General features: G+C 47.4%; 1 protein-coding gene and 1 long non-coding RNA gene across 2 annotated transcripts in view; one reads left to right on the top strand and one right to left on the bottom strand.

Moving 5' to 3' along the window:
- Positions 1-11063, bottom strand: part of LOC118989085 (uncharacterized) — an 84814-nt gene extending 73751 nt beyond the window's left edge. The window contains exon 1 of the long non-coding RNA XR_005066947.1: positions 10790-11063. This is a non-coding gene — a long non-coding RNA (uncharacterized LOC118989085). The remainder of the gene's footprint in view (positions 1-10789) is intronic.
- The window catches only part of TBXAS1 (thromboxane A synthase 1), a 139277-nt gene that overhangs the window by 35704 nt on the left and 79554 nt on the right, over positions 1-24019 (top strand). The window lies entirely within an intron of this gene.

Raw genomic sequence — 24019 nt, 5'->3', positions numbered from 1 at the left:
CCATTGTCACACCACCACCATTGTCACACCACCACTACCACCACCATTGTCACACCACCATCATCACCGCCATCACCATCATCACCTCCACCACCATCATCGCCATCACCACCATCATCATCACTACCACCATCATCACCGCCATCACCATCATCACCACCACCACCATCCTCCCCACTACCACCACCATCATCACCACCACCATCACCTCCACCACCATCATCGCCATCACCATCACCACCACTATCACCACCACCAACATCATCACTATCACCTACATCATCACCATCACCACCATTAAAAATTTTTTTTAAATAAAAAAATATGTCCTCCCTTGGTGAGCAGCTTTTATTTTTATAAACAATAATGTAATGAATATTCTTGTACATACGTTATTGTTCTCTTGTGTCAGTATGTCTGTAGGATAAATTCCTAGAAATAAAATTATGAGGTCAAACATTATCTACATTTTTATTTTGATAAGCGTTGCTGAATTGCTCTCTTTGTGGGTTATATTAATGTACACTCCCATAAGTGAGTGTATGAGAGCACTGGGTTCTCTCTGGTCACAATGATAAACCTTTACCTTTTGATGGTAGTTTTTATTTGTTTTATTAACAAGAAATGTAATTTTTTATTTTTACTTATTTTTATTGAATTTATTGGGGGCATGTTGATTAATAAATTCTATAGGTTTCAGGCATACAATCCTGTACCATATCATCTGCAGGTTGCACTGTGTGTTCAGCACCCCAAGTCAAGTCTCCTTCCATCACCTTTAGACCCCCCCTTTACCCTCTGGTCATCACCATCCTGTTGTCTGTGTCTGGGAGGTTTACTTGTTTGTTTAGTCCCTTCACCATTTTCACCTGGCAGCCCAACACTCCTCCATCTGACAGCTGTCAGTCTGTTCTCTGTATCTAGGATCTGTTTCCATTTCATTGGTTAGTTTATTCTGTTCATTAGATTCCACATATGGGTGAAACCACATGGCACTTGTCTTTCTCTGACTAGCTGATTTCACTTAGCGTGATGTTCTCCAGGTCCACCCACGCTGTCACGGAGGATAATTTTTATGGCCAAGTAGTATTCCCTTGTGTAAATGTACCACAGCTTTTTTATCCATTCTTCTACTGATGGGCAGTTGGGCTGCTTCCAAATCTTGATGACTATAAAAAAAATTACTGCATTGAACACAGGGATGCATACAGCCTTTGGGGTTTCTTCAGATATATTCTCAGAAGTGGGATCCCTGGGTCATAAGGCAGTTTCAGGTTTAATTTTTTTAGGTAATTCCGTATGGTGTTCCAGAGCGGCTTCTCCAGTCTGCATTCCCACCAGCAGCGAACGAGGGCTCCCTTTGTTCCATATCCTCACCAAGACTTGTTTGTTGATTTACTGATGATAGCTATTCTGAAACGTGTGAGGTGGTATCATATTGTGGTTTTAATTTGCATTTCTCTGATGATTAATGACACTGAACATCTTTTTATATGTCAACTGGCCATCATCAGTAAGTCCTTTCAGGAGAAGTGTCTATTCAGACACCTTTGCCCATTTTATTAACTGGATTTGTTTGGTCTTGAGTTATATAAGTTCTTTGTAAATTTTGGATATTAACCCCTTATCACAATTATCATTGGTGAGTATGTTCTCCCATTTAGTGGGCTGGCTTTTCATTTTGTTGATGGTTTCCTTTGCTGTGAAAAAACGTTTAGTTTGAAGTAATCCCATTTGTTTATTTTGTCTTTTGTTTTCCGTGCCCCAGGAGATAAATCAGAAAACATCATTGCTATGAAAATGTCTGAGATGTTTACTGCCTACGTTTCCTTCTAGGATTTTTAATGGTTTTGAGTCTTACACTTAAGTCTTTAATCTTGATGGTAGTTTTAATCTGCATTTCTCTAACTATGAGGCAGTTTGAGCGTATTTTCATTTGTTTAAAATCCACTGTATTTTGTTTTCTGAAGAATTCTTTGCTACTTTTCCATTGGGTTATTGACTTTTTCCTAATTTATCTGTAGAGGCTCTTCATATATGAAAGAAAATCACCCTTTATATTTAATATGCATTGCAAATATTTTCTCCTCTTTATCATTTCTCTTTTATTTTTATTTAGCATTTTTTTCCAATCAGAAAACATTTGTTTTTGTGTTGTGGAATTGAATCCATTTCATTGTGTATCTTACTCGGAAAAGCTTTCTTCACCAAGGATTTTTTTTTGAACTTCCATTTTTCTGGTTTTTATTTCTTAGATAAAAAAAACTTGGATATTTGATACATCAGGAATTTATTTGAGGGCAAGGGTAGGAGTAAGGATCCACCCTTATTTTTTCCAGATGGTGATGCTCTATCTATAAATACACCCTTTTCCAACCGACTCGAAGTATCACTCTTATCATTTATTACTTCCTATATGTACTTCCGACTTCTCCATTACTCTCTCTGTTCCCACGCCAGTGCCTCACTGAGTACCCTTCTCCAGGTATCACACATGTAGCCCCTTCTTGTACCCAACAGCAATAGAGTGTTCTGAGAACATCTTCCCAAGTATCCGAATCCGCAGCAATCTATCTCCCAGCGGACTGGGGGTCCCTGTACTGAAGAAATCAATTTAGCAAACAAATCAGCCTTCAGTATAAAGGACCCGGCACTTAGATGCAAAGTTCATGTCCACAGGAGGTAGAGGTGTCCCATATGCCCCCCACCTGGAGGTTTATAGCACCGTTTTCGATTTAATGAGCTAGCAGCATGAACAAATAGCACCTTGTCTGCAGGCAGTGAGGAAGTTGAGAACTTTGGGACGCACATGGAAAAGCACGTGGCATCAGCAATGGAAAAGATAAGGTCGTTTCAGTGTTTCTTTTTTTTAAAGCTCAGACTCTACCATGCGACTCCTTGGGAAAGTGCGTGCTCTGGAAGAGAATAGGGTGTAAGAATTTCTCACGGAAGCACCCTTCACCATCATCCTTTCGTACTATTTAGATGAGGTTAAAGAGCTGCGTGGAGATGGTCTACTTCAGTGTCGTCTGATGGCCACGTCATCAGCGTGTGGGAGGTTTGCCACCGATCAAGAACTCTGGGAATTAAAGGGCTCTGAAGGACTCGGCCTGTGGCGTCCCAATGTCACATGACTGCTCTTTGACTTAGAAGACACAGGACAGCTGAACACACTGGACTTGGAAATGTAGCTGAGGACGGACTGGTGTGGACCGCTGTTGATTTGTGTAAGAAACCACAAGTGTTCAGACTCTTGCTGGGCAGCGGACGTGGGGAGACAGTTCTCATTTTTAAAGTGGACCGAGTTCAACAGACTCACACGTGTTGAAGAACAGCAGAACTCTCAGGCAGAAGCCACAGTGGCAGAAGGACCTCCCAGACACTGACGCCCAGGACTTGAACTTGAAGTTCCTGTTGCGGATGTGGAGTGTGTACCTTAGAAAGAGGCTTGTTTACTAGGTATCTGACCTAAAAAGTTGCAACTCAGTCTCAAGAGGAATTGATGAAAATTAAAACACACTGTGATCACTGAGAGAACACAGTATTCTTGAAACTATGGAGTTCGGCACAGAAATCCTAAATTATCTTAACATTTCCATGAGGCCCGACTGGGGGCAATATTTGGGTCCCTGAACCTCACAAAAGTTGAATCTGTCATGAAATTGTTGAAAACAAAGCTTAGAAGCACCAGTTCAAGTAATGTGGCTCTGGGACCGCAACAATATGAGACCTGCCGTTACACATTATAATGATCGAGAAGCAATGATTGAATATCAATATTCTCACTGTTGGCCTGTAAGGGCACATTTTAAAATGAATGTTTATTAAACTTTTACTGCCTTTTGGGGGGCACATTATTATATAAAAGACAACACCCTGACATGATGGGCTGATTTTTTTTAGGCCTTAAAGAATAGGAAGAAGAGAAAAAAAAATAAGAATAGGAAGAAAGTTGTTTGCCAGAACACATATGATGACAATTACCACCAATCCAAATGCATAGTCCAATGGGTAGAGTTATCAAAGGAAAAACGGTCCCCAGATGAACAGGCAATTTAGACCAAAGAGGGACAGAGGGATTCGATTAGAGTCCCATTTTCCCTGAATGAACCTTTCGTGCCCTCGTCACCTGGCCTGTCCCTGTCACAGCCTCTTACACCAAATGCGAGGTCACTACAAAGCTTCTGTTTGTACTTACAGTTTAGGGCAACCTTTCTTCCCAGGCCCTCCTGAAGTTCGTCCATGTTTTTCTGAATTTCTGACCTCTTCCTTTTCCTTCATTTCACGCCACTTCCTTTCCCCCACCCTCAATTTATGACAACTGTCAGTGATGGTTGCTGCACAGTTGAACGACTAGTAATGGCCAAAATCAAGAGCCTATATGAATTCCTCTTGTTTGGGTAGAAAAACACCAAACGGAGCACGCCAACTCACAATAAAAGCCTGGGGTTCAAGTTCCAGCTCCAATTCTCTCTCTGCCCCTCAGCTTAATGGAATTAGGCCAATCGCAGCTCCCCTCAGAGTCTCAGTTTTCTCAGATGTCAAATGAGGGCATTTGGACCAGATCAGGGACTTTGACACTTTGTTTACTTATGAGCTTCAGTAAATAATAGATTTTTGCCTCGTGATCCAGTACACGCACACACAGACCTGAAACACAAGTTTTACAAAATAATATCTTACATATTACATAAGAGCCGCTCTGATCTAGTCTATTCTATTCTTTCATGAAAAACAAAACAAAACAAAGGCAAGCCAGTCACGCCCCATTAAATTGGTTTCATAACCACTCGGGAGTCAAAATGAGCAATTGGAAAAGCCAGAGGCCAGATGCCATCCGAAGTCCTTTCCAGTTTGACACAAAAGGACCCAGACTGATGACTCACCCCCACCAGTCCACACTGGAACGTTTGTATGAGCCCCATTGTGGTTGAAGATTCTGATAAACCTCTGACAAAATCAGCAGAAAGCCCTCCCCTGGCAGCTGTAGTCAAACCTAAGCCGAAACACTGTTCCTCCGAAGGCGGCCTCCTACACCTGCCTGCCTGCGGACCCAGGCCCGCGCCGGCTGCACCAGAGCACCTTCCGCCCCCTTCTTCCAAATCATGCGTTGAAGTGTTATTAAAATCCTTTCCCAGCCTTATCCCAGACTTTCAAGCTAAAAAGCTCAGCAAAATAGATTAGTTGACCTTGTGAAACATCTCTGTGATTTTTGCCTGGAGTATAAACATCGAAGTAATTCTCGCGGATATCCTGCCTCAGCGAGGTGGCCAGGGGGTTGGGCAGTAGGAGGACACGACCTGGAAACTGGAAGTGGCCCCATTCACTGGGGTGGGCGGGGCAGGCAACACTGACCAGGCTGCGGGTGCTGACAGAGCCGGATCCAGCCGATGAGCAAAGCACAGCATTTAAAGGGGAAGACACTGACACTCCCCATTCCAGTAAACACTGCCCACTGTGGACAGTCCAGGAGAAAGCTGCCCACAGAGGTGCCCGCTGGGCATCAAACGTCCAGTAAAGTGGGAATCAAAAAGGCCTGCCTGTGGACATTAGGGCCCAGTGGCAAGGTACTCTGGGTCCTGAGAAGTGTCAGCAGGGCCTCAGGGCGATAGGCCCAGGGGACAATTCACCTGCAGACACTCACTCCTAAGCCTGAGAGCTTGATGTGAAGCCAAGAAACCAGGCCCAGTCCCCATTTTCAGCTGGGGACAAAAGGTCCACCAGGGCCAGAACAGATGGCGGCTGAGGGTGCTGTGGGGTGTTCGACTTCTGGGAACAGGCTGGGGCTACAGGTGCGGGGCGAGCACCCGGCGGGGAAGAGTGCGCCACCTTGGAGGCTGGGAAGTCCGCCCCAGACTTTCCGTTCTTCCTCCCTTGGTGTGTGTCTCCAAAACCCACCCGCACATGAAGCTTGAGCTGGCCGGGAGCTCATTCCCATCGGTGTTGCTCAAATATGGCAGCAATGACTTCTTTGCCCCCAAATGACAGCCCAGCACAGGTGTGTTCCCAAACAACAGAATGTCTCAAATTACAATCGCATAAGAGTTCTACGTCTAATAATAAATTCCACATTTAATTGCATCATACCCGCGACAAACCCAAGTGGTTCGACCCAAATGCAAAGTAGAGTGATGTAACACAGTCCTGAATCCCCGTGGCCAAGGTGTGCTCCCATCTGCAAGCCGGTCCGGATAACGCGCAGGGGCACTGAGCGTCTCTCTGCAGCCAAGAACTCTCTGCACGGACCATCTCAAGCACTGGACACGTGTGGCCCGTTCTACGGCTCCTAAGCCTAATTCATCGAGAAGGCAAATGACATCCCTATTTTCTCCAAAGAGCAGAGTGAAAACCATCTTTCATTTCACAATTCTTAAAAAAAAATAGATCATTACCAAATCCAGAGAAGCACCTAACTCCCTGTTCGCACGGAGCACCGGTTCTTCTTCGATGACTATTTTGTGAGCAGAGACACTTGTTCCGAACAAGTTCTTGGAACTCTTGAATGATGAAAAAATACCAGTTTTCAATCTTGTTGCTCACACTGGGCAAAAGGCAAAGGCGTCTAAGTGTCCAAACCAGATTAACTGCAGATACATCGCATACATTTTCCAAAAACAAAAGTCAGAGATCATCACACATCCGTCTGACATTCTTCTCAGTGTGGAGTAACCCAAGTTTATCTTTAAATGGCCACCCTCTCCTTTCTTCCTCGGGACTCATCTCTCTTAGAGTCTGGGTTGTTTCCTACACATTCCACTGACTCCTGGTCTTACGTGCAACATTTCTAAGGCTGTGTATATCAAGTAATTCCTAGTCAGGTACCGCTAAGTTTCTGATGCCAGGATGTCTGGGCATGAAACACATACTTTAGTAGTTATAAACTTAACTACTGAAATAGGTTCCTTGATTTTCTTCACATCTCAAGACCATGCTCCTGACAACTTCCCCCCGCTGTTGCCCCCCAACTGCAAGAATTCTGCAAGCTACTCTACCAAGTTTTCCACTCTGGGTAAGGCTCTTAGCTGACTGGCCTGTTTACTCTCTGACATGTCCTCCAGGCTCCTCCACATTAGCCGCCACGGAGACACTGTTAGCATACGATGCTAAAGTTTGGCCTCTGCTGAAAGAGGAACTTCCTAGCCTTTGCCCTGAGCCTATGGCTGGTGGATGGCCTGTCACCGAATCCCACCAGCACTTCTTGATACTACCCAGGCTACGGGGAAGGTGGTCATCATGCATATTGATTGAGATCACTGCCTTCTACATCAGGACCCCTCCTGGGGAAGGAAATTCCGGTCCTCCCCAGGAGACCCCGCCCCCTGAGCCAGCCTCTCCATCGCTAATGCTGCGCCTGGGGCATGTTCACCACCAGAGAGGCAACTTGTGAACGAGTCTTCCACTTTCCTTTGAAGGTTAGTCTGCTAGTCTCCAAGTTCATTCTGTGGTTCACTGCCACAGAACACAGGACGCGCCTTATAATTGACATTGCCCCTGGATCTTTCCAAAGACTTCAGCCTCAACATTCTTAACTGCTTCCCCAGTTCCTACACTTCTCTGCCAGAGTTTGGCCTCCCAGAACATGCCAAGGGCAAGAAGCCTCAGCTCTCTGTCCTCCTTGCCTGGGAGCCCACTGTGATGCTTTATCTCCAGCACTGATTGGACACCTAGCATCCCAAGTCCTGCCCTCCTTCATCCATACTTGTTAATGAGCACCACTCAATGAGAACCCAAATGGACACCTATGAAAGTTTTATCTGGGTAGGTAGAATGATGGACCGAACAAGAGGGACTCTATGGATGATGGCTATGGGACTGACGGGTCCCCCATCCCCCCATCAGATCCAGGTGTTCAGGATGGCATAAGGGACATTTGGCTGGAGGATACTTTTTTTAAATTATGGTAAAATGTACACAACATACACATACAACAACTACAAAATACACACCACAAATTTACCACCCTACCATTTTTTCATTTTCACTGAATTGATTGGGGTGACACTGGTTAACAAAATCATACAGGTTTCAGGTGCACGATTCCACCACACATCGCCTGTGCACTGTACTGTGTGCTCCCCACCCAAGTCAAGTCTTTGTCCACCACCATTTATTTTCCTAAACCCTCCTCTACCCACCCATGCCCTCTCCCTTAAGTCATCCCACACTGTTGTCTGTATCCATGAGTTTTTTCTCTCTTTTTCTCTTTTTTACTCAATCCCCCACCCAGACCTTGCACCCCCTCACCAACAGTGGTCAGCCTGCTCTCTGTCTGTGGTTCACTTTGGTCATTAGATTCCACATATGAGTGAGATCACATGGTACTCGTCGTTATCTGACTGGCGTATCTCACTCAGCTTAATGCTCTCCAGGTCCATTCGCACTGTCACAAAGGGCAAGATTTCCTCCTTCTTCTTCTTTTTTTACCACTGAGTAATATTCCATTATATAAATGTATCACAGCTTTTTTTATCCACTTGTCTACTAATGGGCACTTGGACTGCTTCCAAATCTTGGCTATTGTAGTGAACACAGAGGAGCGTATATTCTTTCAAATTAGTGTTTTGGGTTTCTTTGAATATAGTCCCAGGAGTGGAATCATTGGGTCATAAGGCAGTTCCGTTTTTAATTGTTTGAGGAAACTCCATACTGCTTTCCGCAGTGGCTACCCCAGTCTGCATTCCCACCAACAGTGCACAGGGGTTCCCTCTCCCCCACACCCTCTCCAGCACTTATAAAGTGTGCAGTTCAGTGGCATTAAGTACATTCCCATTTTGTGCATCCCCAGCCATCTCCAGAACGCTTCCTCTGGAAAGCCTGAAGCGCAGTGGCCACTCAACACTCCCTCTCCATGCCTCCTTTCCCCAGCCCCTGGCAACCTCCATCCTCCTTCCTGTCTCTGTGAGTCTGGCCGCATCTGACAGCATGTGCCCTTCTGTGCCTGGCTCATTTCACTTGGCGCAGTGTCCTCGGAATGCCTCCATGTTGGAGCCCGTGTTGGCATTTCCTTCCTTTTCAAGGATGAATACTATTTGACTGCTCATGTATGCCACATATTGTTCATTCACTCCTCTCGCCTTCTGGCTACTGCAAACAGTACTGCTGCGATCGTGGGCGTTCCAATCTCCCACGGCCCTCATGGGTCTCCCGGGTCTACGAGAAGTGGATTCTCTGGAAGTGGAATTGCTGAATCATACGGTAGTTATATTTTCATGTTTGAAGACCCACCATTCTACGCTTCTGTAGAGACTATACCACTGTACATTTGGAGGACATTTTATAGCCATGCTTTGCTGTTCTCTTTGACCGTGGCTGAGTAGCCATTGCTTCCTGACTTCAAGCCTTGATAGTGAACTCCAGGAGAAGTTTAAACCTCTCGTGCTCTGGAACCCAACTGGTCCACGTGAACCACACATTTCTGATTGGAATGCACGGCGGTCTTACCCCAACTTCCTGTTTACTATAAGCTAGTGTGCACATTCTTTACCAGACAAACCCCGTTATTGACAAACATATACATGGCACCATGAATTCAGCTTGTTTTAATAATTCCCAATAGCACCCCCCGCCCCAGGGCCCCTTCTTGCCTTACCTCACTCTCTGCTAAGCCTTTACAGTTTATGTTGTTTGCTTTTCCATTCTGCTTTCAGCCCTCTCCGAGGTCCTTTTCCCCCACTAGGTCACGGTGGCCTTTCTGTCTCATACAAATTGAGTCTTCTCTGTCTGGGACTCGTCCACTTCTACTTTCTCATTCTCTGGGCCTGCACTTCTCCATGGCACCAGCTTTTTCATCTCTGGGAATCTTACCTCAAGTGATTTGTTAAAATCATGTCCTTGCCATTTGCAACTTATTAGCTTTCTTTCTCTGTGTTTCTTTAGCCCCGTCTTTCAGCTGAATCGCAGGCCTGTGTCCCAGCTTATTTACTGGAGGAGACCTATTAAATTCCCTTTTGTGCCCACAGTCTCTGCACCGGGCGTGCGCTCACCGAGAGAGGCTAACTAGCTCCATAGCCGCCCAAACAAAAGAGATGGCAGGTGGCCTGTGGGGGAGAAAGCTTAAAGACTTTGGTTGGAACAGAAAAGGGGAGAGTAAAGGCCAAGGGTGTGCTAGGGAGGTCTGACATCTGGGTCACCGATAGGGAGGACAACCTTGGCAGTGGCAGGAGAGGAGACAGATCTAAGGAACGGTGGCAAGGAAGTGGGGCACTTGAAGGCAGTCAGTTGTGCAGAAGCTCAGAGTCACAAGGAGAGGGGGAAGGGCGGACATTTGTAAGCAAACAATCAACCATTCTAATAGCCCGGGGGAGTGATCACAGTGATTTGAATCATCAGAAACATAAGGAAACAGACTCATAGATACAGAAAACAGACTGACAGTGTTGGAGGGGAGGGGAGGGGAGGGGAGGTGCTGGGTGAAGAAGGTGAAGGGACTAAACAAATAAATTCATAGGCGCAGACAAGAGTGCGGTGATGACCAGAGGGAAAATGGGGTGGGGGTGGGGGAGGTGGAAAAGGGTAGGGGCGGGAGAGCTGATGGCGGAAGGAGACTAGACTTCGGGTGACGAGCACACAATACAATATACAGATGATACACTATAAAATTGTACCCCTGACACCTATGTAATTTTATTAACCAATGTCACCCCAATAGATTCCATAGAGATTTTTAAAAAATAAAAAATATATAAGGGAAAGAAAAAGAACATTTTACATAGGACATGGCCTGCAACAGCGGAATCGGACAATTCATTGATTACAAGGAACCAGAGATGAGTCACCATTAATCACTGACCCTGGCTCTGCATTCTGGAGACTGCATGGTGGTTCCGCCACAGGGAAGAGTTGAACAGGACAGAGGGAAAGACAGTCCCATCTTTGCCACAGTCAAATGGATGAGACAGCGGGTCCGAGGAGGCTCAGGAACCAGGCCCTCTAAGGCGACCCGCACATTAGGAGGAGAGGATTTAAGGCCCGGGCTGGGCTTGGAATGCGGAACCTGGAACCTCCAGCCTCCCGGCCTTCAGCCACGTAGTGTGGCATTTCCCACAGTGGGTCCTTTGGGCCACCTCCAGCGACAATCATCGTTACATGGAAAATAAAAGGGGGATGTCCCCCCGGTCAAAGGCTGAAAACACTGCGCTGATCAAAGAAACACAGGCCTCTTCGCATAATAACCCGAAACCTTTCATGTAATAATGAGCTTGGGAGACGGCCCAGTGAGAAGTTTAGTATCTGAGGGCAGAACTTTGTTTGTTTGTTTTCCAGAGGGTCTCTTGGGGCTTTGAGAGAAAACACTGATCCAATACACAGCAACATCTCATCCTTAGAGAATTCCACGTTTAAAAGAAAACCATTGACAATAGTAGTTTACTTCACCATCGTGCATGACCGATGTTGCAACCAATAATTACTCATTTCCTCCATTCCCAGGTGTGTGTGCATGTGTGTACGTGTGTGCGTGTACATCTGTGGTACCAGGGAGCACCGGGGACGCATGGCCACGTCTCGCGTGTCTCTTTGCTCCTTTTACCCCAACTTTCTCGCATCCCGCTTCCTGTCCCCAACCAACAACCGCCCCATGGCACTCAACATGCATTTCTTGGTACATGTTCTTGCAAACTGTCTATTCCTGTTTCGTCGCATTATCTTCGGCGCATGCCCACAGTAGTGCCATATCTCACTTTATTCCTTGGGGTTGCTCATTGAGCGCCATGAAAACCCACCATGTCTCTGTCCCCACTGAGTCTGTCACTGCCTGTCCCTGCACAGTGCATCCCCACCCACTCTCCTAGAAGGTGACACCCAGTGGCTCCCAGCAAACATTGCTACACGGGACATCTTTTTCAAGGGCCTTTCTGGACCTGTGCACAAATTCATTGGGCTACGTATCCTGCTTTTATGACTGTGAGAGACATCTGTCTTTGTTCCCTGGGGCCACTTACGTAGTCAATGTTATCAATCCGTAAGAGTTTTCCAGTCCGCTATGTGGTCTTGTCCCTTTAATGCGTAATGTGACTAACCCAACAACCCTGCGAGTTTGGCCAGGCTGATCCGTGATCCTCAGTTTATCCACAGACATAAGTCTCTTTAATCAGAGAATGACAGTTTAGTAAGAGGTGGGTTCTCCTTACTCACCCCAAACCTTTCTGTCCCACTGTCCCTTATTGGTCCCTGGACACTCCTAACACTCCTCAGGACATGGGCCCTGACAATGGGTCACGTCATTAATTGCTGATTGTCCCGCCCTCCTGCTAGAAAGCAAACTCTGGGAGGACAGGACCTCTTTCTCCTCTTTGCTCTGATTTTCCCAGGGCCTGACATATAAGAATGCTCAGGACATAGTTGTTGAATGATGAGAAGAATCACACAGGATAGCTGCATCCCCAAGAAAACCTCCAACAGGAAGGTCTTGTTTTTGCTGATCTTGGTCATTAGTATTATTTCCCTGGGACGTAAGGAAAGGAATTGGGGGGAGCGGAGTCTGTCAGCCTAAAAGCAAAGCATTGGATGAGGGGTCTGTACTCTTTCCCCATCAGTGCCCCGTCAAGTTCAGTAGTCAGCCCATAAAAGCACAGTGGATTTGCTACCATGTCAGGCCACCTTGGGATCCACAGGAGAAGGGAGGGTCTGCTCCAATGACCCGCTCGCCCGGCTCCACTCACTCGGGTCACACATTGGATTTTTACTGAGCTGCTCCTACCCCATACCTCTTTCCCTGGGGGCTGCCCTCTCCCCTAGCCGTACTTTTCGGGGTTGGCCTAGGGTGCCAGAAGGAGTACGGGATTAGGAGCCAGATCTGGGTTCTGTCTCAGCTCACCTTTCCCAGCCAAGGGACTAGAACCATCATCCTTGCCTTAAAAAATACACCTGCACTCCCGCCTACCTCACGGGTCTGATCTGAGAAAGGAGCTCTCTTCACCCTCTGCTGGTGCAGTCTGCCCAAGGAGCAGAGGTTCCAGTCCTGGCTCCTCCGCTCCCAGACGGCACCCCGGGGAATGACCATTTCTAGAATCTGCAGGGTGACTTTCCCTGGCCTTTCCCGTCTCCTTCTGGCAACGTGTCAGTTCTAAGATGATGTCATCCGTCCTGGGGGCACCCACACTATCACCTCCCCTCTTCGGACCTGCTTTCCGACCTGTGAAACGAGGGGCTTGGGCTAGAATCATCCTCTCGAAGCTTCCTTCTGTCTCTAAATTACTATGATGTGTGCTTTCACGCTTCTTCCTCTGCCTCCTGTGTCACCCCAAGTGGGTCCAGAAGTCTTTTGCCGTGCAATTCTCCTTTCGTTAGAGTTGCTCACGGGGGCTATGAAGAAAGGCCACCTGGCCCAGGATGGCGCCTTTTTCCCCGTGGCCAGGAGCTCCTCCCTGGCTGTCCTGTCTTTTCAGGACAGGTTCCAGCTTTTGTCAAGCCCGTCAATTCATATTCTGCGTTCACATATCATTTGGGGAGAAGAGATTTTGCCATGTACTGTCACACAAATATATGTCTTACATGTATTCTATGGATTAGGACCCCGCTCCTCCCTCCCCCCCCACCCCCACACAGTTCCAGGGCCTGAGAACGCACACGCCTGGGCATAACTGTGTGGGAACCCATGCTCGGGTTGCCCCCGTGGTGCCATCTAACTGTTTATTTAGTGGCACGATGCTGTTTGCATCAACAACTTTGCCTTATAGGCTGTTCTTCATGTTTATGCTTCTTACTGTGAAAAAAATGGCTTGCCTAACATCTGTTCTGAATTCATTTTTTTCTTTATATTCTATTTATCTGTTCCCTATTGAATTCAATTTGCGCCAAGGACAGTCACCGGAATTGGAATCTCCGGTGTCCTTCACGATTTCTGTACACTTCAATACATCTCTTAATTACTCTCTTTTTACCGTTATGAGGGATATGTGTATACCCGCATTTGCACAGGCAGATTGGTTTGTAGCTTACCTCTCTGCCTGTCCCCCTCTGGGGAATACGTTTTATTAACTGAATAAATTAAGTGGGCACGTATATCCAATCGAGTAGACAGGTTTTTCGTTATGGGTTTGTTTCAGATCATTTTCCCCCCTGGCCGCCCAATTCCCTCCTTTCCCGCCCAAGCTCTGTTCTAGAAAAAGCTTTACTTCGCTTGACAGAGTGATAACTCACCAGGACTTGGAGGACCACTGTGTTTCACAGCTGAAGATGCTCCGCTGGGCTGGTTTGTGTGAAATCAGACCGGAATCCTCATTAATCCCTTACTCTCACCACGTAGAAACTCACGACCAAGCATATTTCCAGCTGCAGCCGGGAAAGTCCCTAAAGAAGGGTGGAGAGACCTGCTTTCCTCCCCACCCCCCATCCCTGGGAAATCTACCAGGGGCGCGACTGTGACCCTGAGACTCACCACGGGACTGGCGCAGAGTCCCGAAGGTCTAACTCCAAATGCAGTGCTCTATCTGCCATCAGTTCTCGGGTCATTCTGGGAGGGGCGTGCCCTCCCACCCCCTTTAGGACTTTTCCCACGCTCATCACAGGGCCCGTGCCCATGTCTTCCAATGGCACAAAGACAGAGAGGACAGCTTCTGCCACGTCCGGAAGAGCGCGCCGCGGGCCCCCACCCAACAGGCGTCTCGGCTTCGCTCTGGGTACAGCGCCGAGTGGACGGCAGTGGGAGAGGCCACCCCTCCCTTCCGAGAAAAGTATCGCTCATGTCTCTCTTCCTGAAGAAATCTGGCATCTAATGTAGAAGAGACACACAAACATAAGGCAGGGCTCTGTCCTCAAATAATTCGCAGGGCAGTAAGGAGCCGGTCAATAAAGAAAGAAGAGTGAGGTGCAGATCGACAGAGGAATGGAAAAGTGCCGTGGAAACGCGGGGGAGGAAGGGGTCTAAGAATGCTCCACGGGAGAGGGGGGACGTGTGACCTGTCAGAGGCCTTTTCGAAACGAACGAGTTGAAGCCTGGAGGGAAAATCACGTGCAAAGCTGGAAAAGGACTGCCAGTCTGGGGAGCCACAAATAACTTTTTACAGCAATGGATGTCTGTGGTTCCTAAACTGTGCGCCAAGGCACCCCAGGGTGCCACGGTGAATTCGAAGGGCTTCCTGGGATGCTTTAAATATTCGTGGGGGGGACACAGCGACATCTGATGGTGACCAGGGGAATGACTTTCAATTTATGTGTATTCTTTTTCCAAAGGTCCACTAAGTTGTTAGAACATGAATACTTACTAAGTTGTTTGGACTTAATTGCGTAAAAAAAAAATAAGAGTGTTAGGGTCTTATTTTGGCCTTTGGAGGCGACGACAAATTCCTGGGTCATTAAGCGTGCAGTGAACTGAGAAAGTTTGGGAACCTTGGTGGAGAGAAATGAGGCAGGGAGAGAGGCTGTGAGCTCTGGCAGGGCCCCTTACTACAGGCCGAGAGGTTTGCACATGTGGCTTCAGTGGAGAAGTTTCCCTGGAGTGGGACGACCTGGTCAGCTCCCGTTTTACCAAGTTGAGTTTGCCCGAGAGCCCCCCTGTGAGGCACTGCGGTGGTCCCCATGAGAGAGACGGGCCTGTGCCCAGCAACATGGGGACAGGAACTGCACTACAGCACATCCCATGAACACCAGGGAGCTTCCACTGCATGCCCAACACAGTCGCAAATGCCAGACATCAAAGATAAATGAGACATAAATGCCCTGTGTTGAAAACACTCACAATCAAGTGGGAAGGCAGGCACAAAAACAAGCCATCACAATGAGCCCAGAACGTCTAAGAATTAAGGAGGCAAGAGAAGAAGAAAAAAGAGTGCTGTTCCAGGAAGCCAGGGGAACAGCATGTGCAAAGGCACCGAGGTGAGCAGTGGTGGAGGGTTTCAGTAAGTCAGGGTGATCGGCGAAGGGGGATTCGGGAGGGAAGAGGCCGCAGAGCAAGGCAGGGGCCAGGTGTGAAGGGTGTTGCTTGTGGTGCTGAAACTCCCAAGGGGCTGGATGGTGACCAACCACTGAAGGGTTTCAAATAAATGAGTGGTACAATGGGACTCACATTTTACAAAGTCCCAGGTGGGCACACTGAGTTGGGGCCCACATGCAGACTGGCAGCAGATAGGAAACTTAAGCCAGAATGGTGGAGACGTACAACCCCGAGCGGGAGGTCTGAAATCCAGCCCAGAAGCGAGGGACAAGAGATCCACCAGTATGAAGACAGCAGGAGAACAATGCTAATCAGACCCCAGGCACCCCAGAAAAGGGCGAAGAAAGGGTTCATTCGGTCCATCAGCCTCTGGAGGGGCTGTGAGTTCAGGGTCAGCATGAACTTAGGAGGCTTCCCTGTGCAGGTCATCCACACCCTGCCGGGCGTGACAGCCGGGAGTCGGGAGAAAGCAGCTCCCAGGCTCCAATGGCCTCTGACTCTGTCACTAGCTCCTCCAGAAGTGTCCCTAGCGGCTCAAGTCTGTTCTGCCACACAGCTCTCTCAAGCCACCCCTGCTCTAATGACAGCCTGGATGGCATGGAGCCCCAAGGAGTCAAGCAGGACCAGATCCCCAGGACTCCTGGGGCCATGATCTGTCCACAGCAGGATGCGGGCCGCCCAGCCCAGGGGCAGCGCCTATGAAAGTCAAAAGGCCCACGTGCTCCCAGCACCGGACTTTTCGCTACACTTTGGGGAAGCTGAGGGACTCAGACACACAACTGCGCGCTCCAGGAGGCAATGGCCACCTTTCCCCACTGAGCTTTCTGACACTTGCACATCTAAGTCTAGATGAGACTTAAGGCCAGGACAAAAGTTACCCTTTCAGCATCTTCTACCTACTGGGAGAGAAAACTGCCCCTCAGGCAAGGATTTATCAGATGCCTGGTGTCTCCCAGTTGTCCCAGTTGCTGGAAGCCCTTGTCAACCCCTCAGTCTCTACCCGGAAACAGGGTCCCCAGATGCAGTCCTGCCAACATGGGGCAGGTGCTGGCATGTCACCTGGTCTCCCGGGGGGATGCTCCTCCTCCAGCTTCTCCATCCTCTGGAAAGTGGACCCAGCAGGTGTGACCCACTTACCAGAGGGTGCGGGGCCCTTCACTTCGATGGGGAGTTTATTGCACCTAAAACTCGACCGCACATCAAGCAGTCTCATGTTTCTCACCTGACCCACATCACGGCCTCTTTTACCAAAGAAACCAGCTGGGGATGGCTGTGGTTTGCTTGAGGTGACAGGGCCTTGAACGCAAGTGTCCACAGCTGCATCACTGCCAACCTCCACCCTGACATCTGACAGACACAGTGGGGACAGTCCGGTGACAAATACTTTTCATCCCTCTTTTCTTTTTCTTATGGCAAACGCCACGTGCGCTCCTTGTAAACCGCTAGAACACGAAGGAGATACACAGGCAAAGAGCGCTGGTCCCTGGTAACTGCCAGCTTCAGACATGTGCCCTGGGAGCTAACATACCTTCCTCCAAGCTTTGTCCAGGGCCCAGCGCAGCCCCCGACACAGAGAATGTGCCCAGTAAATGGTTGTTGAATGAACTAATGGCTAGAGACACTGCCATTCATTTGCAGAACTGCGTGGACCACTTCCCAAGGTGCTTTTCCATTCAGCTGTGCACCCCGCATGCCCTTGCGTATGGGTGTGCAGGTGCCTCCCCCTGAACAGCTTCTAGAACTCAGTCACCCGAGATGGGGCGGGCCTTCTGGAACAGAGCCAGGCAGCCCCCCACTCACGCCAGCCGTCCGCCCTGCCTCAGTTCCCAGAGGGCAACTGTGAACTATTTTCCTTGAACTGACTGGTCATTTCTTTTACAAAACCTCTAATTGAACAAGTCAAACAAGTGTTATTTTTGTCTGCATAATATTTCACTGATTTGTCTCCATTTTCTCTTGAATACCGTTCAAACTGGGTGCTTTGGGGCTGTATAAGCAAATTCTTATGTGCATATATAAATATAAATGAATAACCGGCTGAGAATTTTTTGCCCCGAAAGGTGACTGTAGACACATTCGAATTAGAGGAAGCAAGAACTTACCTTGCTCAGTGTGCTCATGCGGTTGTTCTAGTCCCTTGGGCAGGAAGCAGCTTTGAATGCCCACCTTTAAAAGGCTGCGTACAGAGCTGGAGCCTGGCTCTTCCCTCCCGCACGTGGACGCAGCCCTAGGGCTGTCCCGGGGAGGCCGGCCTGGGAGAAGGGACCTGCAGGCAAGAGGACAGTGCAGCCAATGCCAGGGGCCCAGGCTCTGGGAGCTGCCAGACTGGGATCATCCCCATCTCGGGGAACTTACGTAAACTCTCTAAGTCTCAGTGTTCTGTTCTGAAAAGTGGGTATAATAACGACCCCATGCATGTTTCTTTTTTAACGAGGATTAAATGAGGTGATGCAAGCACCGCACTCAGAATGAGGCCTGGTAGGTAGTGAGCACTCAGCCCACCCTCAAAACAGCAGTCACCACTGCAAGAAGCATCCTCCACCCTCCCCCACAGACTGGTTTCACGGAGACAGGAGGTTCCTTCACACCCCACAGACAGTAGACTCAATACCCAAAGACAATGACCTAATTTCCAATCCCTAGGAATGAAAGGATTTAAAGCTACAGCAGCAAGCTGCAGAGGTTCCCAGTTGTGCTCCCATATTGCAGGGCCACGGAGGCTGAAGTGAAGGGTGTTTATGGAGTTTGCATATGACAGTTTCCCGAGCGAGTGGCAGAGCTGGGTGACCCGGGACCCAGCCTCCTAGGCTCCAGTGCATGTTGTTTTGCAACACCCTCCCCAACCCCCATCTCAGGAAGAGATAGCGCCATACAGTCGTGCCCGTGTGCACACCGCAGCCAGACCCCCTCAGGGAAGTCCATCCGGAGAGGCACAGGGACATCCCAAAAGGAAAGGGGGCCACCGTATTAGGCCTTCGGGGTGACAGTGATGGAAACCCAACTCAAACGGACTTAAGTACAAACTAACTTAAGCTTGGAGGATCCAAGGAAGGCAGCAGGAGGCAAACTTCCTGTGTGCTTTCTCAATACTCTCTGCTTCTCTTAATTCCCTGCTGGGTCTGTCAGCAGCTTCTGCAGAGAGTTCTTGCCGTGGGCGAGCAAGATGGCCACCAACAGCCCTAGACTCTTCTTCCCAGGAAGACAGAGCCTTGCCCCCAGCGCCCATGCAGACATCCCATGAAAGGAGTCTGACTGGGTCACGTGTCCGCCCGTGGACCAGTCACTGTTGCCAAGGAGATGCAATTCTATGATTGACCACACCTGGCTGGGGAGGCCATCCCCAGGCCAGAGGGGCAGAGTGCTATCACTGAGAGAGACCCCAGAACTGCATGGCAGGGGAGCAGGGCAGGGCTACCTCGTGGAGGAGGAGGGCTGGGTGGACAAAGCCTGTGCAGCCAGCCCAGGAGCTGCCAAGAAAGGCCTGGAAAACGAGCTTCATTTACATGTTTCTCTTTCCAAGATCTTTCCAGGAGCTCCTCAAACGACTGATCAGCGTTTGTGTAAACATAAATTCACTGGATTACACAATTTACATGTAAAACGGGGCCAGTTTTCTCACGAGGTGCATAAACCAGCTCTGAAGCAATTCTGAAGGAGTTGGGACCAAACGGTTTTTAGCATTAGCAATATTACTAGAAAAACACACGAAGACTCCCAAGGTGCCCACTGGGGAGGACGACGTTCATTTGAATGTAGGAATATTATTTTGGGTTTTTTGAAAACCCAAACTATGTGTGTGAAATTATTTTGGCAATAACTAAATCAATATAAATATATTATCAAAATACGGTTGCACCCCAGCGCAAATGTTTTCCTTGTATATTGAACTAAGAATTTAAGGTAATAGGAATGGTGTAAATTCTAAGATGATGGGGTATAGAGCAGGATTTTTAATTTGGGGTTTGGAGTCCCTGACCGGGTTATTTTTATCACATCAGGATCCCCTGGGGAGCCTGTTACAATGAGAAGAGACGGCCCCTTCCCGAAGGCTCTGGTCAGGTGGGTCCAGGTGGGGCCGGGCATCCTTATTTTCTGGACGGTTGGATGCAGCACCGCCCTTGGGTAGTATTCTCAGCTCGGAAGCAGTCTTCCTGCCTCAGAATCCAGAGACCCTGTTAAATGCAGATTCCTGGGCCCCGCCCAGGCCTACTAGGCCTGACTTGGGGAAGACTGGAGATACGATTATATTTATTAAGCTCCCAGTGACTTTTCTAAAAACACTTCTTTATTCTGAGACAATTATAGATTCACAGAAAGTTGCAAAACAAAAGGCACAAAGAGGTCCCAGGTATCCTTCACCCCGTGTCCCCAATGGTCACCTTCACGGAACTAGAAGACATGATGGAAGCGACACAGGTCCAATCCACAACACTTATTCGGATTTTATTGGGTTTACGTGCACTCGTGTGTGTGGGGGTGTGTGTAGCATTTAAGCAATTATATCACGTGTGTAGCTTTGTGGAACCGCCACCACAGCCAAGATGTGGAAGTGTCCCCTCACCACAAGGCTCTCTCGGGCCACCCTTCAGAGCCACACCAACCCGTCACCACCCCTTCCTAACCTCCAGCCACTAATAATATCTTTCCTATCGCTATCAGTTTATTATTTCAAAATTGTTATGCAAATGGGATCGTATAATATGAAACCTTTTGCTCAAAAGGAGGGACAGAGATTACAAAAGACTGAACAATAAACTTTCACAATAAAAGAACATGAAATCTTTCTAGATTGGCTTTTTTCATTTACATAACTCCCTTGATAGCCACCCAACTCACTGCAGCAGCAATCAGCTGTGGTCTTTTTTAGTGCAGCATAGTATTCCATTGCATGGATATACCACTGTTTGTTTAACCATCTGTCCACTGAAGAACATTTGCGATGTTTTCAGTGTTTGTATGTGACAAATAAAGCTACTATGAATTATCACATTCACGTTTTCGTGTGAACATGAGTTTTCATTTCTCTGGGATAAATGCCCTGGAGTGCTATTGCTGGGTCATACATAGTAAGTGCATGTTTAGTTTTATAAGAAACCACCAAACTATTTTCCAAAGAGGCTGTACCACTTTACATTCACACCAACACATGAGTGATAGTTTCTCCACATGCTCACCAGCATTTGATGTTATTATTTTATTCTAGCCATTCTGATGTGTAGCAATAGCTCACTGTGGTTTTAATGTGCATTTTCCAAACAGCGAACAATATTGAACATCTTTTCACGGGTTTACTTGCCATCTGCGTCTCTTCTTTGGCGAAGTACCTGTTCACTTCTTTCGCCCACATTTTATAGACTGCATACTCTAGATACAAGTTCTTTGTCATATGCATGGTTTGCAGATATTTCTCCCAGTGTGTGGATTGCCTTTACCTCTTAACAGGGTCTTTCAGGGAGGAAAAAAATTGGACAAAGACCATTTGATTAATTTTTGTCTGTAACAAATTGTACTTTTGGTGTCGAGTCTCAGAAGCATTTGCCTAGTGCTAGCTCCCAAAGATTTTCTCCTATTTTTTTTCTAAAAGTTTTATGTTTTACACCTAAGTCTGTGGTCCATTCTGCGGTGATTTTTGTGCAAGGCATGTGGTCATTTTTTTGGCCAATGCACGTCCAATTGCTTCAGCCCCGCTTGTGGAAAAGGCTTTTCTTCCTCCGTTGCTTTGCTTTTGTGCCTCCGTCAAAACCCAATCGAGGAAACTTGTGTAGGTCTATTTCTGGGTCTACTCTGTTCCAATCATCTAGGGGTCTATTTCTCTGCCAATGCCACTCAGTCTTGACTACTGTAGCCAAGTCTTAAAATCTGGTAGACTGATCCCCCCCCCACTTCATTCTTTTTCCAAACTGATTTAGTTATTTTCACTCCTTTGCCTTTCCATATGAATTTTAAAATAAGCTTGTCTATGCCTACAAAAATTCTTACTGTGATCAGTATGGAGTGTGCTGATCCATGAACATAATGTATCTCTCCATCTATTGAGGTCTTCTTTGTTTTCTTAATGAGCATGGTCAATGGCATTGTGTTTTAAGTTCATTGTTAGCAAACAGATGCTGTGTTGATTCTGTGTTCGTGTGTATGCTGATCTTTTATCCTGAAACCTTACTGAACTCATTTACTAGTTCAGGATTGGTTTTTTTTTTTTATTTCTTACAATTTTTTATGTGGACAATCATGTCATCCAAGAATGGGGCAATTTCATGAATTTCTTTCTAATCTTTATTCTTCTTATTTATTTTTCTTGCCTTACTGCACTTGCTAGAATTGCCAGTACTATGTTAAATATCCTTGCCTTCTTCCCAGTCTCAGGAGAAAGTACTGTCTTTCCCCATTAAATGAGAGCTTAGCTGGTTTCTGTAGTTTCTCACAGATACTTTATTTATTTTTTAAAATATTTTATTTATTTATTTTTAGAGGGGAAGGGAAGGAGAAAGAGTGGGAGAGAAACATCAATGTGTGGTTGCCTCTCACGTGTCCCCTTTGGGACCTGGCCTGCAACCCAGCCATGTGTCCTGACTGGGAATCAAACCAGCGACCCTTTGCTTCACAGGCCCGTGCTCAATCCACTGAGCTACACCAGCCAGGGTGTAGATACTTTTTTTATATAGTTGAGGAAGCTCCCTTCTATTCCCTGAGAATTTCCAATTCATGAATGAGTGTTGGATTTTGCCAAATGCCTTTTTTACATCAACTGAATGATCACATAACCCTTCTTTTTTATTCAGTTTATAGAGAGAGTATATTGATTTTTTTTATATATATATATTGAGCCAGCCAGGTATACCTAGAGAATACCACTTGGTTGTGGCATATAACTCTTTTTTACATTGCAATACGTAATTTGCTGGCATTCTTTAAGGGCAGGCCTGATAGTGACATATTCTCTTAGTTTCCCTTCATCAGACGATGTTATTTCTTCTTCTTTCCTGAAGTATATTTTCACCAGACATAGGACTTGTGATTGACAGCTCTCATCTCTCAGCATTCCTTCTCACTTCCTTTCGGTCTCCATGGTTTCTGATGTTGTGCCGTCCTTTGAATTGGTATTCCCTGCAGACAACACGTCATTTCTCGCTGGCTGCTTTCAAGATGTTTTCTGTTTGGGGTTTTCAAAAGTTTAATGATGTGGCATATGTCGGCATGCATTTCCTTGGGTCCCTCCTGGGGGGGGGGGACGGTGGGGGGCGTTCACACAGCGTCTTGAATCTGCAGTCTGTGACTTATGTCAGGCTGGAGGATTTTTAAGCCATTATCTCTCCAAACCCAGAGAGGTGACTTTGGAGCATATTTTACGTTTAAGAAGCTCTGCTCTCGAGTGGGCTTCCGGGGTCCAGGAACCCCTCAGACTACATAAAAGGCTGTTAACGTCCATTTTTCTCAGGAGAATGGCCACAGCTTTCACTAGATTTTCAAACGATTCCACAGCACTCCTCATCAATTTTATGAAAGGATTGCCTTGCGGCCTTATTGTGTTATTTTTGGTTTCCTTGGTTAAAAACCAATAAAAACTGGTCAGTATGCTTTCTTCCACCACACCTGCTGAACTCCTGCGTCCCAAGATTTCCCCCGCCATTTGGGGAAATAGGATCACTCAGGTGAATATTTTGAGCGCCCAATACCTGCCAGGCGAATCTTGTTTTCATTTTCCCCCTGGTCAGTGAGTTACAAAATTAAAACCTTGTTCGGCTCATGAGAAGTTCAGCATAACTAAGAATCCAGACTAAATTTTGCTGCTTTCACATTTTACGACTTTTTAAGCCGGAGCTGCATGTGCCAGCAATCAAATTATACCCCAAAAGCGTAATTTCACGGACAGCCAACGGGGTCTCATGCAGGGGGCCATGTGTCGGGCGTTTGGTCAGCTCCGCACAGCTGGCAGCCGAGCGCTCAGGCTCATCCCTGGACAGGTGCCCCACTGTCTTCTCTGCAGGGGACCCCTCACCTGCCTCTGCCACCCACCTTCCTGGAGTAACTCCTGCTCCTCGTTCAGAACTCAGTGAGAGGATCACCCGCTCTGGGAAGCCTTTTGTCTCTTCTCCCAGCACGGAGCTGGGCGTGCCTTTAAGGTTACCCAAGTGCGCCAGACGTCCCCCT

This window comes from Sturnira hondurensis, unplaced genomic scaffold (genome assembly GCF_014824575.4).
Source record: "Sturnira hondurensis isolate 20B ecotype Veracruz unplaced genomic scaffold, ASM1482457v3 Scaffold0006437, whole genome shotgun sequence".
Taxonomy (NCBI): Eukaryota; Metazoa; Chordata; class Mammalia; order Chiroptera; family Phyllostomidae; genus Sturnira; species Sturnira hondurensis.
Note: the sequence above shows the minus strand (reverse complement) of the source record. Positions and strands in the feature narration are given on the sequence as shown.